Source organism: Sphaeramia orbicularis, unplaced genomic scaffold (genome assembly GCF_902148855.1).
Source record: "Sphaeramia orbicularis unplaced genomic scaffold, fSphaOr1.1, whole genome shotgun sequence".
Classification (NCBI taxonomy): domain Eukaryota; kingdom Metazoa; phylum Chordata; class Actinopteri; order Kurtiformes; family Apogonidae; genus Sphaeramia; species Sphaeramia orbicularis.
In genome coordinates, this window is record NW_021941741.1 from 485,137 (window position 1) to 499,335 (window position 14,199).

The window sequence follows — 14,199 nt, forward strand, 5'->3', positions numbered from 1 at the left end:
GGGTCACAGCGGAGGTGACAGTGGTGCGTTCAGGGTCACAGAAGGACATGACTGTAAATAAATAAATAAAGTAGTACAGGTGGACGGTCCAATACTGTTAATATTTATAAATATACCTACTGTTAATATTTACAGGTGGATGGTCCAGTGGATGTGGAGCACAGATAACCAACAGTCTGCAAACACACCCTTTTATGAGCATTAATTTCAGCTGTCTGCTTTGGAACCAGATTAATGAGTCCATAATTAAAAACAGTCTGATTAGAAATCTGAGAGGTGAACACATGACACTGCATGACTGCTCCGACACATACTAGTACATACTAGTACATACTAATACATAATAATACTAATAATACATACCAGTACATAATAATACATACTAGTACATACTAATACATACTAGTACATACCAGTACATACTAGTACATACTAATACATACTAATACATACCAGTACATACTAGTACATACTAATACATAATAATACTAATAATACATACCAGTACATAATAATACATACTAGTACATACTAATACATACAGTACATACTAGTACATAATAATACTAATAATACATACCAGTACATAATAATACATACTAGTACATACTAATACATACTAGTACATACCAGTACATACTAGTACATACTAATACATAATAATACATACCAGTACATAATAATACATACTAGTACATACTAATACATACTAGTACATACCAGTACATACTAGTACATACTAATACATAATAATACTAATAATACATACCAGTACATAATAATACATACCAGTACATACTAATACATACTAGTACATACCAGTACATAATAATACATACCAGTACATACTAGTACATACCAGTACATAATAATACATACCAGTATTGTCATGTCTGCTCCCAGACTGTGTCTGTCTTTTCTGTTTTATTTTGTTCAGTTTCCCTCTTGTGTCATGTCTGGTGTCTTTACTTCCCCTCCTTGATTGTTTCACCTGCTCCTGATTACCTGACTCCTCCCTGATTGTCTCCACCTGTGTCCAATTGTCTTCCCTCCCTCTTGTGTATTTAAACCCTGTGTTTTCCCCTGTTTCTTTGCCAGTTTGTGTTCTACCTTTGTGTGCTCACTTACCAGCGTTTTGGATACCTGTCAGTCTGTCTGCCCGTTTTGACCCGTTTTGTCTCCGACCACCGATTCTGCCTGTTCCTCGTCTGCCTGTCCCTCGTCTGCCTGTCCCTCGTCTGCCTGTCCCTCGTCTGCCTGTCCCTCGTCTGCCTGCTCGTCTGGTTCTGACCTGGTTCGTTCATCTGACTCCTGTTTCTGCCTGTTCCCTGTTTACCTCAGCCTCCAACGTGTTACCTGTGTTCTGACCCTCTCCTGGACTCTGACCGTGAGTAGCCTTTCCCTCATGTCCCGTTGCCTCCTGAATTGCCCTCCTGTGTATGACCTGGCTTGTTTTTTGACTACCCTCTGTTTTGCCCTAGTCGGGGTGCTGTCGGGAATCCTCCGGCTCGGCCGTGCTGACCATCCATATTCCCCGCTCACAGCCCGGACGAAGAGTCCTGAACCACACGCCTTCACAGACGTGTTAACTATTCTGTGCTGTGTTTTTCCTACTGTGACTGTGTTTAATAAACACTCTCAACTGGTCATCTGTGTTCTGGTCTGGCATTTGGGTTCAGCCTTTGTACTAGTCCCATTACAAGTATATAATAATACATACCAGTACATACTAGTACATAATAATACTAATACATACCAGTACATAATAATACATACTAGTACATACTAGTACATAATAATACTAATACATACCAGTACATAATAATACTTACTAGTACATACTAGTACATAAGATTACATACTAATACATACCAGTACATAATAATACATAATAATACATACTAGTACATACTAGTACATAATAATACTAATACATATCAGTACATAATAATACTTACTAGTACATACTAGTACATAAGATTACATACTAATACATACCAGTACATAATAATACATACTAGTACATACTAATACATAATAATACTAATAATACATACTAGTACATACTAGTACATAACAATACTAATAATATATACTAGTACTTACAAGTACATAATAATACATACTAACACATAATATTACGTAATAGTATGTACCAGTACATAATAATACATACCAGTACATAATAATACATACTGGTACATAATAATACATACCAGTACATAAAAATACATACCAGTACATAATAATACATACTAGTACATACTAGTACATAATAATACTAATACATACCAGTACATAATAATACTTACTAGTACATAAGATTACATACTAATACATACCAGTACATAATAATACATAATAATACATACTAGTACATACTAGTACATAATAATACTAATACATATCAGTACATAATAATACTTACTAGTACATACTAGTACATAAGATTACATACTAATACATACCAGTACATAATAATACATACTAGTACATACTAATACATAATAATACTAATAATACATACTAGTACATACTAGTACATAACAATACTAATAATATATACTAGTACTTACAAGTACATAATAATACATACTAACACATAATATTACGTAATAGTATGTACCAGTACATAATAATACATACCAGTACATAATAATACATACTGGTACATAATAATACATACCAGTACATAAAAATACATACCAGTACATAATAATACATACCAGTACATAAAAATACATACTGGTACATAATAATACATCCATCCATTTTCTTCTGCTTATCTGGGGCCGGGTCACGGGGGTAACAGTCTAACCAGGGATGCTCAGACTTCCCTCTCCTCAGACTCCTCCTCCAGCTCTTCCGGGGGGACCCCGAGGCGTTCCCAGTCCAGCCCACAGACAGTCTCTCCAACGTGTCCTGGGTCTTCCCCGAGGTCTCCTCCCGGTGGGACATGCCCGGAACACCTCCCCAGGGAGGAGTCCAGGAGGATCTGAAACAGATGCCTGATCCACCTCAGCTGGCCCCTCTCGACACGGAGGAGCAGCGGCTCTACTCCGAGCTCCTCCCTGGTGACTGAGCTCCTCCCCCTATCCCTAAGGGTGCGCCCAGCCACCCTGAGGAGGAAACTCATTTGGACCGCTTGTATCTGGGATCTGGTCCTTTCGGTCCTGACCCAAAGCTCATGACCATAGGTGAGGGTAGGAACGTAGACTGACCGGTAAATTGAGAGCTTCTCCTCTCGGTTCAGCTCCTTCTTCACCATCACTGCAGACGCTGCACTGATCCGTCTGTCAATCTGACGCTCCATCCTTCCCTCACCCAAGACCCCAAGATACTTGAACTCCTCCACTTGGGGCAAAGACTCCCCACCAACCTGGAGAGGGCAGACCACCTTTTTCCGGTCCAGAACCATGGCCTCGGATTTGGAGGTGCTGATCCTCATCCCGCTCGCTTCACACTGGGCTGTAAACCGCCCCAGGACACGCTGAAGGTCCAGGTTCAATGAGGCCAACAGGACAACATCTGCAAAAGCAGAGATGAAATCCTGTGGTCCCCAAACCGGACCCCCTCCGGCCCCTGGCTGCGCCCTGAAATGTCCTCTGTCAGTGGACTGGTCTGGTCTGTCCTCTGTCAGTGGGACTTGTCTGTTCTGTCCTCTGTCAGTGGGACTTGTCTGTTCTGTCCTCTGTCAGTGGACTTGTCTGGTCTGTCCTCTGTCAGTGGGACTTGTCTGGTCTGTCCTCTGTCAGTGGGACTTGTCTGGTCTGTCCTCTGTCAGTGGACTTGTCTGGTCTGTCCTCTGTCAGTGGGACTTGTCTGGTCTGTCCTCTGTCAGTGGGACTTGTCTGGTCTGTCCTCTGTCAATTGGACTTGTCTGGTCTGTCCTCTGTCAGTGGGACTTGTCTGGTCTGTCCTCTGTCATTGGACTTGTCTGGTCTGTCCTCTGTCCGTGGACTTGTCTGGTCTGTCCTCTGTCAGTGGACTTGTCTGGTCTGTCCTCTGTCAGTGGGACTTGTCTGGTCTGTCCTCTGTCAGTGGACTTGTCTGGTCTGTCCTCTTCCAGTTTCAGCCGTTCTCTTTGCATGTTTTTTGGTTGAAAAGTGTCCATGGAGCGTCCACTTTGGTTGGTGTTCCACCACAGTTTTGCCGGCAGTGCAGACCAGTATACTTCCTCTTCTGTGTAACAATCTGGAAACTGACTCACAAACTTTGGCGGTGATATTTGTCGGTACATGTGAGTGTTTTGAATCGCACATGTCTTCATCTTCTCAACCGTCAACCAGGAAGTGAACGTGATGACGTACATGTCACGTAGACAGGGGCGGGCCAAAGGGGGCTCAGACGATTAGTCAAAACCAAATTGCAGCGCCATGCAGAATTCGCGGTGACTGGTTGAATTTGTGTTAATAGTTGCGATCGCAACATCGCGAATTCCTGGAGGGACTGACTAATACATAATATTGCATTATAATACACACTAATACATACTAATAAATATTACATAATAAAACATATAATACATAATAATACATAATACCTGCTTTGTACCATAGTACTTATTTAATACAATAGTACTTATTTAGTCCTATAATACCATAGTACTTATTTAGTACTTCTTTAGTACCATAATAGTTATTTAGTACAATAGTACTTACTTAGTACCTTAGTACCTCTTTAGTACCATAGTACTTATGTAGTACCGTGGTACCTCTTTAGTACCATAATACTTGTTTAGTACAATGGTACTTATTTAGTACATATTTAGGACCGTAGTACTTATTTAGTACTTACTTAGTACCATACTACTTCTTTTGTACCATAGTAATTATTTAGTAAAATAGTACTTATTTAGTACTTATTTAGTACCCAAGTACTTCTTTAGTACCATAATACTCATTTAGTACAATAGTACTTATTTAGTACTTCTTTAGTACCACAGTGCTTATTTAGTAGCATAGTACTTATTTAATACTTCTTCAGTACTTGTTTAGTACTGTTTGGTACCATAGTACTTGTTTAGTACCATAGTACTTCTTTGGCACTTCTTTAGTACTTGTTTAGTACCATAGTACTTCTTTAGTACTTCTTTAATACCATAGTACTTCGTTAGTACTTCTCTAGTACTTCGTTAGTACTATAGTACTTTTTTGGTAATTCTTTAGTACTTCGTTGGTACGTCTTTAGTACCTTTTTAGTACTTCTTTAATCCTTCTTTAGTCCTTCTTTAGTACTTCTTTGGTACTTCTGTGGTACTTCTTTAGTACTATTTTAGTACTTCTTTAGTACTATAGTACTTCTTTAGTCCTTCTTTAGTACTTCTTTGGTACTTCTTTAGTACTTTTTTAGTACTTCTTTAGTACTATAGTACTTCTTTAGTCCTTCTTTGGTACTTCTTTAGTACTTTTTTAGTACTTCTTTAGTACTATAGTACTTCTTTAGTCCTTCTTTGGTACTTCTTTAGTACTTTTTTAGTACTTCTTTAGTACTATAGTACTTCTTTAGTCCTTCTTTGGTACTTCTTTGGTACTTCGTTAGTACTTCTTTGGTACTTTTTTTAGTGCTTCTTTGGTACTTCTTTAGTACTTCTTTGGTACTTTTTTAGTACTTCTTTCGTACTTCTTTAGTACTTCTTTCGTACTATAGTACTTCTTTAGTCCTTCTTTAGTCCTTCTTTGGTACTTCTTTGGTACTTCTTTAGTCCTTCTTTAGTCCGTCTTTAGTACTTCTTTGGTACTTCTTTGGTTCTTTTTTAGTACTTCTTTAGTACTTCTTTAGTACTTCTTTGGTGCTTCTTTAGTACTTTTTTAGTCCTTCTTTAGTACTTCTTTGGTTCTTTTTTAGTACTTCTTTAGTACTTCTTTGGTACTTCTTTAGTACTTTTTTAGTCCTTCTTTAGTACTTCTTTGGTACTTCTTTGGTTATTTTTTAGTACTTCTTTAGTACTTCTTTGGTACTTCTTTAGTACTTTTTTAGTCCTTCTTTAGTACTTCTTTGGTACTTCTTTAGTACTTCTTTAGTACTTCTGTAACCGGTGGTGTCGGACTCTGCGTTGTGTTCTTTTTCTCTTTTAATGATGAGACCCGCACGTGTGTGTCTTTGGAGATAGTCTCCGTTTATTGATCTGACAAAATGATAAAACATAACCTCCGGTCAGTACCCCATGTAAAGCGCACTCCTCTCCCACAGAAAACCGGAACAAAAGGGAGCAAAATACATTGCATTATTAAAACAAAATACAACATACCTGACAAAATGATAAAACATAACCTCCGGTCAGTACCCCATGTAAAGCGCACTCCTGCACAAACCAAATAATAAAGAAACATGTTTAAATACATTATAAGTGCCTAATACAGCCTAAACTAGCTGGTTCATGTAAAAAAAATTAAATTAACAAAGGTTAAACCAAAAATTTCTACGAACTACATGGCTGCTTACCTCTCCCACAGAAAACCGGAACAAAAGGGAGGAGGCAAAGGCGCGAAAACTCAAGTTATAGTGCGCAGCGTTACACTGTAAACGGTTCGATGGGGAACAGACCAAAACAAAAAGTTCCACACACACTGATCCGGAGGCCCACAATGTCAGGTACTAAACCAAAAGAAATTAAAATAAAATGCACAGATTTTGTGTAATTATAACAATACACAATATAATGTACCCACATTGCTGCTAGATTATTGACCCTGTTACACTCACCCCCCTAGAATTACACAAAAGTCTGAGCAGCAAAATAATCCACAAAAATAAACTGGCCATAGAGAAAACTACTAAATGACATGAATCAGCGATATAAGCTTCCCACTTAAAGGATAAGAGAATGAGAGATCTGCTCGGCGCCCAGCAAGAACCCACAGTACACCACAGACAAGATGAGGTGCCTTATACACCACACATACACAGGCCTACGATGTGGGAAAGTGAAAGAGGAAAAAAAATTTTTTTTCTTAAAATGGCTCAATAGATAACATATAACATAACACTATTATAAGAGAAAGAGCAGCTTAACATAACACGCTACCCTGATTCATACATTTCACACATGATGAACAGAACGGGGGCCTGACTGAACCCCTAGAACAGACTCAAATTGTGCCATGGACTCAATCCAGCGGCACACTGGCTTAATGACTCTGCCAAACCGTGAGGTAAGTTGACCATCAGTATCAGACGTCTGAGGTGGATCGGCAGGCAGTGGTTGTGGTAGGAGGGCTGGGGAAGCTGTTGGTGGGTCCAGAGCAGTGGCAGGGCCACTAGCACCAGGGGAGTCTGCTACAGAGGGAGGTGGTGGACATCCAGAATTAGGGGCCTCATCAACAGAGAACTGCTCGCGGACCCATGAGGCAGTGCGGCCATCATCCCAGTCATCAGCACATGACAGAGAATCAGCAAGGGATGGCTCAGCCGTTGCAGCTGCCGTGTTCAACCCAGGCACGTCCGACTCATGCCAGTCAGATCCAGGGAGAGCATTGGTCATGTCAGGGGCGGGCATGGACATGTGGGAATCACCATCTAAGACTTCCACCAGAGGAAGGAAGTTGACCTGAAGTAGCAGGTTTCGGTGAACCACACGTTCATTTCCCTCTGGATCTCTGATCCGATAGATATGTAGAGCAGGTTTAGAGGCCACCACAGTATGTACAACAGGTAACCACTTGTCAGAAAGCTTACATTTCCCCTTGGTGCCTCTGTTTGCCAGCAGCACCTGGTCACCAAGAGACAAAGGCTGACCCTTGACTCGTTTGTTGTACTGGTCACACTGATGTCTCTGCTCAGCTGTACAGCTCTTTTGAGCCAGTGCCATGGCACAGTGTAGGTCCTCCAAAAGGGATTTCACATAAGCATCATAGTCACACACAGTCACATCACGGAGCACATTCTTGAAGAGAAGGTCAACTGGCAACCTAGGGACTCTTCCAAACATCAAATAGAAGGGCGAAAACCCGGTGGTCTCATGAACAGTGCAATTGTACACAAAGGTCATGGTCTGGATCATTTGCGGCCACTTCTGTTTGGAGCGAAGAGGTAGAGATCTTAACATGTTGCCCAAGGTGCGGTTAAACCTCTCTGTGCCACCATTCCCCATAGGATGGTAAGGTGAGGTGTGGGACTTGTCAACCCCTGACAACTTCAAGAGCTCAGCGATCAGCTCGCTCTCAAAATTTGCTCCCTGGTCAGAATGGATGCGCTGTGGGAAGCCATAGATGCAGAAAAAATTGTCCCACAGCTTCTTAGCCACTCTCTTGGCTGTTTGGTCCTGGCAAGAAAAAGCATGTGCCAGCTTTGTGAAATGATCAGTGAGTACGAGAACATCCCCAGACTTGTTGTGTCTGTCCTCAGCTGACCAAAAGTCGATGCACACAAGCTCAAGAGGAGCAGAGGTCTTAATGCTCTCTAGTGGTGCTCTAGCGGAAGGCTCAGGAGTTTTGCTGAGAACACATCTGTGACAGCGCTTCACATGATTACGGACATCCTTCTCCATGTCGTACCACAAGAAACGCTGGCGAGCCAGAGAGAGTGTGCGGGGCTGACCTTGATGACCAGCATGATCATGAACGCCCGACAATGCATCTGCCTTCAGGGACTCAGGCACAACAAACTGGAACCTCTTCCATTTGGTCAAGGGGTCCTTCGCGACCCTATAGAGGATGCCATCCAGAAGTGTTAACCTATCCCATTGCTTTAGGACTTTCAGAGTTGGCTGAGTCTCATTGCAGCGCTCACGCCTGGAAGGTCTACGCTTCCTGCCAACATAGTGAGCGACCCTTGAGATGACTGGGTCCTGCTGCTGGTGTGACTGAAGCTCAGCAAGGGACAAGGAAGGCAACACATCCTGGCCAGGAGATCCCAAAGTAGCGAGGTGGTCAGCCATGGAAGCTGCACGCTGCCTGGGAGCAGAGTCCCACTCGTCCACAGAGGAAAGAAGAGAGGAGACCTCATCTTCAGACATCGAGCCTGCAATGGCAGCAGAGTGAGAGGGACCCCCCAGTGACTGTGGCTGGCATGTGAGACGGAACACATCCTGCACACATCCATCACTGACGTCGCATACTTGGTCTAGTAACTCAGAGTAGGGTTCGCACAGCAGCCGCTGCCTCATAGGCTTAACAAATGGGTCTCTACTGAGGGCATCTGCCACCACATTCAGCCTACCAGGAATGTGTTTGATCTCAAAGGAATAAGGAGCCAGCTTAGAGACCCAACGCTGCTCACAGGCGTCAAGTTTGGGCTTTGTCAGGATGTATGTGAGGGGATTGTTGTCAGACCAGACAGTGAATCTGTGACCCTTGAGCCAGTGGCTAAACTTATCGCAGACCGCCCACTTCAAAGCTAAGAATTCTAGCCTATGAGCGGGACAGTTGGCCTGACTGTGACTGAGGGTTTTGCTCGCAAAGGCGATGGGTCTAGCCTTCTCCTCACCAGCGGGTACCTGAGATAGAACGGCACCCAAACCGTCAAAGGAAGCATCGGTGGAGAGGATGAAAGGCCTATCAAAGTCTGGGTGCACCAACACCACACTGTTGAGAAGTGCACCTTTCAGGTCTTCAAATGCTTTCTCACAGGCGGGAGTCCAATCCTGAGGAGTCAGCTCCCGAAACGCACCAGCCTGTCTCCGACCAAAGGAGCCCTTAGCCCTCCTCTTTTGCCCTGCAGTCAAGGCGTAGAGTGGCTTTGCGATTGACGAACAGCCAGGAATGAAATGCTGATAATACAGCACCATCCCAAGGAAAGATTTGACCCTCCGCTGAGATGGGGTGCAGCCGTCATCGCTCATAAGGTCCTCCTTCCTGAAAGCTGAGACGGCCTTCACTTTCTCCTCGTCAACAGAGACGCCACTACTTTTCACCATGTGACCGAGAAACCTCACAGATCGACGCAGAAAGTAGCACTTCTTCTGCGCCAGCTTCAGGTTGTTGGCTCTGAGACGTGAGAAGACGGTCTCCAGCCGTTTCAGGGCCTCCTCCTCAGATGGAGCGAAGACAAGCAGGTCGTCCAGATAACAGAGGAGGCTGGAGAAGTTCAAGTCACCAAACACACTGATCATCATTCGCATGAATGATGCAGGACTGTTGCATAAGCCCTGGGGAAGTCTGTTATATTCGTACAGGCCTAAGGATGTCGTAAAGGCTGTATACCGCCTGTCAGACTCATGGAGGGGGATGTTGTAGAACCCCGATGTGAGATCCATGGTACTAAAAAAGGCGTTACCACCAAGGGCAGCAAGACAGTCGGCCTGGTGAGGTAGCGGGTGGGCGTCCTTGACGGTCTTGGCATTTAGCCAGCGAAAGTCAGTGCAGATCCTCAGTTCTCCTGACTTCTTCCAGACAAGGACCAGCGGCGAAGCATACTCACTCACTGACTTACTGATGATGCCTTTCAACTCCATCTCAGACAGCACCTCTCTCAGTTTATGATAGTGTGCTGGAGGGACACGGCGGTAGGGTAGCCTGAAGGGGCGATCATCAGTGAGGTGAATACGGTGGACAAACTCTTTTGCTTCCCCGCAGTCCAACTTGTCTTCAGAGAAGACATCTTGGTAAGTGAGCACAAGCTCAGCTAGCTTTCGTTTCCATTCATCTGATACCTCACAGCCCTCAAGGTCTATGTCTACCAAACCACAGACCTTAAGCTGCTGAAAGGGGGTAGAGGTGGCATCTGAGTTGGGGTTAGTGCCAGCTGACTGACTAGTCTCTGGCCTACTCACATTCTGGGAGAGCGGGAGATCCTCCACCGCCACACAAGGAAACACATCAGCCACTTTTGCATTGCGGCACAGTGTCACAGGTCTCATTGTTGGGTTGAGGATCTTCATTGGGACCCAACGATCTCCCCACATGGGTGCCACAACCCGTCCAACAATGATGTCTTTTGGGGCTGAACGGGAGGTAGTGGTCTCCACAATGACAGTGCTCCCAAGTGACACAGGAGCATTACCGGGTAGCTTCCCCCACACCAGATACTCCCCCTGTGGTGCAAGAGTGATAGCCTGCCGCAACCTGACAGTACCAACCCTATCAGGCAGCTCAGGACCAGACCAACGGGTAATGCAGCTGAGCAACTGAAGAAACTGCTCACAATCGGGGTCTGTGGTGTTGGAGTGGATAAGCTCCCAGTACTTCTCATCAGACTTCATTCTCTGTATCATGGGCCTAATGACATTGCTTCCAATGATAAGTTCGTCTCTCTGCCCTGGGACAAGGAAAGTTGGCACAATGAATTTAGACCCATAAAGCTCAATTTCCAGGTCATATATGCATCTAGGTTGTGTCATAAGGCCACCACAGCCGATAAGAACCACCTTCTCAGGCACAGACTGCGGACTAGGGAGAACACCAGCGGCTGCAAGCTTGGCCTCTGCCTCTACACTGAGTGTGCATGACATGCTCCCTGAATCAAGCATCCCTCTTAATGTAGACTGACCACTGACAGATACTGGAGCATAAAACAAATCACTAGCTCCTTCCAATCTATGTGAACCTACAACAATAACTGTTCTGCCATCAGGAAGATTACTACAGCTGTTCTCAAAGGTCAGTTGTAAATCATTTTCATTACTGAGGGTATCACCAGCACTGCCCATGCTACCCCTCTCACTACATGGGCGGGCTAGTTTAAACCAGCATTGGAGGGAGAAGGCGGTGGCATGGCTGAGGAGGTGGAGGCCTGTGGGCACTGATTTCTTATGTGACCAGGACTGAAGCAGTTAAGACACAATCTATAAAGCCTACAGTGAGCATGGGTAGAGTGGTCTCTGGAGCCACAGACCTTGCATGTGAGGGGCTCTGAAGTCTGCTGGTTACGGGGTCGACCATTTTGACGGTGGGCTGATTGACGATTGCTTGGCTGGCGGCTGACTGGCTTGTGAGTGGAAGCAAGGGAAGCGTTGCACAATGACAGAACTTTGTCAAACATTGCCACAACCTGTTGAACACCAGGGTTAGTAGCAAGTGGGTCAATGGCAGCATGAGCTGAGTCAATTGTGGCAGAAGGAGGTGGGGATACGAAAGGAGGCTCATGTGGACTCACTACAACATCGTCTGACTGAGGCCGACTGCAGGCTGATGCAGAAGCCGGTAGAGAAGAAAGAGGTGGTTTTGACTGGTGTGCTACTAAAGCAGCCTGGGACATATTTATATCGAGTGGGTGAAAAGGCTCAGCCATGGGGCTCTGACTGTAGGCTGACAAACCCACTGTGTGTTGGGACTGGGCTGCTGTCCTCCTCATATTTCTCACGTGAGCGTCCAGACGTTCCTGAACCTCCCTTGCAGTCCACTGCTCAGGCGCCTTCAGCTGGAATGACACAGCAAGCCTGGGGTCAGGACAGTAATTAATGAACATCAAGACCACCTCACTACTAGGGTCCTCTACAGATTTACCCTGCCTCCTGAGACACTCATCAGCAGCATCGATGGACTTATTAAGGCGAATCCAGTAATCCACAGCATTCTCACCAGCACGGGGGATTGTGCTATAGAAATCTTTCATGGGCAGGTTAGAGTATGACAGCTCACTGAAGTTACCTTTCAAAATGTCAAACACAGCTGTGGGCATATCGGCAGTACTCAGTTCAGGGCGGGTTCAGGGCGGCTACGGAGCGACACCTTCACCACATCTCTAGCTTTGCCTGTTAATCTGGACATTATCAGGTCAAACATTTCAGCATGAGTGTCACATTTCACCCTATTCAGGTAACATCTCATCATATCCTCCCATTCATGAACAGAGAATGCATCAGCATGATCACCTCTGAAGTAAGGTGGAGCTTTGGTGTCTGACTGTACAATAACCTTTAACTGTGACAAACTAGCATTGTTGGATGACTGATTTGTAGTGGGAGACTGAGGGTGGACAGAACTAGGCTGGTGCATAGTGTTAAGACTGGCTGAAATGTTTTCTCCAATCTGTTTAGCTAGATTTGCAATCATGCTTCCAAAATCATCAACAGATATGACTTGTGTGGGCTTGGGGTCTGACTGGGTAATTGGTGTAGAACTAGCAGTGGGGGTTAAAGGTGGGTTAAGTGACTGATCGACTGTGTACTTGGGAACATGGGGTGACATCAACCGACCCCTATTAGCAACCTGTTGGCCCCTCCCCACTCCAAATGTGACACTATGCACACGTTCATCCATATTTTGAAACTACAAAAAAAATATCTAACCCTGACACCACAAAGAGCTATACTAATATAGCAAAATAAGGGCAATAGCAGTAGAGAAAGAGAAAAAAAAATGATAAAATGAAACAGAAATTAAAAAAATAAACAGCTTGAACACCAGTAGTCAGGCACAATTCAATAATATGAGTCTAGCATAACAATGCACAATTGAAGAGCATTAAATCCCCAAAAATGCACACATGTATGACCAACCACAAATGGTGATAAAAAATAATTAAATAAATGGATGCAAAACAGATGTAAAACACACTGGTTCAGATAACCAATTACTTGACCAATATAAACTATAGGCCCATCAACCAGCCTGCAATCATAAAAGGTCCCAACAGGCTGTTTTTTTTTTTTTTCTATTAACAGTTCCTCGTTTGTAACCTTTTCAAACCTTTTTTTTTCCCACTCAAATGAATAGTGTCCCTTTTTTATGCACTGGCTTGTCACAACAGTATAACAAGCACAAACCAACAGGAAATGAAATCACTGGAGAAAAAAAAAAAAAGAGAGAGAGAAACAAAACAAAACAAAAAAAAAATAATACTAATCCACACACCCTAAAACAGTGGGTGCGTAACCCTCTAGGAAACCGCTAATTGGCGAGCACACCTCGCGCGCACTCGGGATCGAGCGCAGTTCTCCGACGCCGTGGAGCAGCAGCGGGGAGCAGGGAGGAGTTAGCTGGCGGGAGCCGGAAGTTAGCAGACCGGAGCCGGGAGTTAGCTGGCGGGAGCCGGGAGTTAGCTAGCGGGAGCCGGAAGTTAGCAGACCGGAGCCGGGAGTTAGCTGGCGGGAGCCGGAAGTTAGCAGACCGGAGCCGGGAGTTAGCTGGCGGGAGCCGGGAGTTAGCTAGCGGGAGCCGGAAGTTAGCAGACCGGAGCCGGGAGTTAGCTGGCGGGAGCCGGAAGTTAGCAGACCGGAGCCGGGAGTTAGCTGGCGGGAGCCGGGAGTTAGCAGCCGAACCCCGGGGACCAGACGGGCGTTGATCAGGGATGCAACGGGTCGTAACGGCACCAAGTGTA